The 2,981-nt window shown below is 49.4% G+C and overlaps 1 pseudogene; it reads left to right on the top strand.

Moving 5' to 3' along the window:
* Positions 1-273: 273 nt before the first annotated feature.
* On the top strand, positions 274-2,181 carry LOC118980455 (polyadenylate-binding protein 2-like; annotated as a pseudogene).
* The last annotated feature ends 800 nt before the right edge of the window (positions 2,182-2,981 follow it).

Below are 2,981 nucleotides of genomic sequence, written 5' to 3'. Positions count from 1 at the left end.
AGGGTGGGCATCTGCCCCCGAAGCTCATGCAGGTGTCATTTGAGCTCCCCTCCCCTCCATGTCACCATCATTCTGCCAGTGCACATTCTCACAGTCAGGTACAGAATTTTAGTTTCCAAAGTTTCTCTCTTCAGGAAGGCACAGGTTGTTAATCTGCCTTTGTTATGCAATGTGCCTTAAACGCTGGCTTTTATGCTTTTCGGGCTGACCTTCCTGCTCCCCTCCTGCTCGAAGGTAGGGTTGTGGGGATGTTTCCCTGTTATCAGGAGACTCATGCTCGGTACCGTGTTGCATGAGGAGCTGCCGCTGCTGCCAGAGCCTGAGCCTGACATGAGCTGCCCAGCCCCGGCCTCCCCCTCCCTGGAGCCCCAGGCCCTGAGCCTGGCTCTGGATCCCCCCGCTTGGCTACCCCACAACCAGGGGTAGGAAGAGCCCAGACTGGTTGAGGATGACCTGGGGGGACTGTGCCATTGAAGACCTGGAGCTGGAAAGTGATCAAAGCTGGAGTCAGGGAGATGGAAGAAGAGGCTCAGAAGCTAAAGGAACTACAAAATGAGGCAGAGAAGCAGATGAATGTGAGTCCACCTCCAGGCAGCAATGGCCACGTGGTGATGTCAGCTGAGGAGAAGATGGAGACTGATGCCCGGGCCATCTGTGCTGCCAATGGGGGCTGCGGTGCACCGCACATAAGCTGGAAGCACACTCTTGTGGCTGTGGTTCAGTCAACCTTGTTCCCATATCCTGTGGCAAATTTAGTGGCCACCCCCTAGGGGGTGGAATATAGAATTCTCAAAGAGTCACGAAGACTCCCCTGGCCCTAGATGAGGCCCTGCTTAGAGGAAGAAAAATCAAGGTGGTACCAAAAGAAACCAAGAAATCAGGCATCAGTCACCAGGCTGGGGTTTCCCATGAGCCAAATAATTTGGTGTGGGGACCACCAACTGGTCCTGACCAGGATTCCACTGTGGTTTTAACGGCAGGCAGGCCCTGGGGGTGTGTCTGTAGGTCCACCCCCACCCCCCACACACGCTAGAGTAACTAGAGTAGAGCAACTTGACGGTATTCCTCTTTACTTTTAACAGTGTGTGTTAGGAGGAGAGAGGAGAAGGAAAAGAGTAAAGGGGGGAAGGAATTAAAAAAAAAATCAAGATGACCTTAATGGAAGATGTAGATGTAGATGTAGATATAGATATAGATAGATATACTGTGGCAGATGGAAGAATCCCATTCCTAACTGCTAAGGAGGGACCTGCTTTGAGGAGTGAGTAAGGCCCAGGGAGTGGGGCAGGGGCAGCTCACTCACTCGGGGCATCTGGCAGGGACCCCAGGGTTTCCACTCAATTGCACGAGCTGCACCCACAATTTCCCCCTGTGGGGCATGGATGGTAGAATTTCACCCCCCCCCCACCAGGGGCTCCTGAAGGGTAGGTGGGCATGGATGGTAGGAGGCAATATTTTTGTTTGTTTGTTGTGCTTTTTAAAATCCAGGTCTCTGGAACGACACCAGACTGTCCTGTTCGTTACCTTCCCGCCCACTCCTCCCTCACTTTCATTCACAGCGCTCTCCTACCTGCTCCTGTCCGCCAGGTCCTGTCCGCCAGGTCAACCACCCACCCCACCCGCCACTCTTCTGGCTCCCTGCTCCTCCAGATCCCTGGCGGTATGTTTTGTTTCCTTTTGTTTCTTTTTCTGTTTTGAGTGTCTTTCTTTGCAGGTTTCTGTAACGAGTTTTGCATCCCCTCACCCCCAATGGTTCCAGTGTGAATCCCCCTTTCCCCTGGGAAAATGCACTATTTCCTATTGGGGAGTGGGGAAGTNAGAATTTCACCCCCCCCCGACCAGGGGCTCCTGAAGGGTAGGTGGGCATGGATGGTAGGAGGCAATATTTTTGTTTGTTTGTTGTGCTTTTTAAAATCCAGGTCTCTGGAACGACACCAGACTGTCCTGTTCGTTACCTTCCCGCCCACTCCTCCCTCACTTTCATTCACAGCGCTCTCCTACCTGCTCCTGTCCGCCAGGTCAACCACCCACCCCACCCGCCACTCTTCTGGCTCCCTACTCCTCCAGATCCCTGGCGGTATGTTTTGTTTCCTTTTGTTTCTTTTTCTGTTTTGAGTGTCTTTCTTTGCAGGTTTCTGTAACGAGTTTTGCATCCCCTCGCCCCCAATGGTTCCAGTGTGAATCCCCCTTTCCCCTGGGAAAATGCACTATTTCCTATTGGGGGGTGGGGAAGTGGGAGCGTTGTTTTGTTGTTTTTCAGGTTTTTTGTTATGTTTTTTTTCTTTGCCTTTTTCTCTTTTATTTGGAGGGAAAAGGAGGAAGTGGACACAGAGAGGTGGGAAGAGGGTTTTGTTTACTTTTTAGTTCATTTCTAGGGTGGGAGGATTTAGCAAAATATGTCTCATAAATTAAGTTGTTTTTGACACTTAAAAAAAAAGCATTTGGAATGTAGTAGGACCTACATATGCACTAGACCCTAAGCCCATAGGGACTGTTTTGGCAATTTAGCATTAAATTTCCAGTGCCTAGTAAGAGTGCCAGGCAAACAAATAGATAGGCAATCTACATTTTTGGAATGGAGGAATAAATAAATCAGTCTTTGCGTGCATCATTGCCACTCTGAACTGTAACATTTTACATTACGGCAGCAGCCTCTTCGACTCCAATCTTGTCTTTCTCTAATCCAGCGGTTTTCAACCTTTTCTTAATCTCATGCCACATCAATTAATTTCTAAAATTCTGTGGCACGACCAAAAATATGTTTTTTGCCAATAAGACCAAAAAATAGGTAAAATTTTGATTCATTCACACTGGATGGCTCTTGTTGTGGTGGCTGTTGCCGTATTCTGATTTGGCAGTCTAAGGGAAAAGAAGGCAGTGCCCCTGACGAAATAAGTAGTGAGGTACTGCATGTTTTAAATGTCCCTCCACCACACTAGTTGGAAATCGCTGCCTGCTCTCCTCTCCAAAACACCAACAGA

This window comes from Sturnira hondurensis, unplaced genomic scaffold, assembly GCF_014824575.4.
Source record: "Sturnira hondurensis isolate 20B ecotype Veracruz unplaced genomic scaffold, ASM1482457v3 Scaffold0022910, whole genome shotgun sequence".
In the NCBI taxonomy this organism is placed as follows: domain Eukaryota; kingdom Metazoa; phylum Chordata; class Mammalia; order Chiroptera; family Phyllostomidae; genus Sturnira; species Sturnira hondurensis.
This window is presented reverse-complemented; position numbering and strand designations above follow the sequence as displayed.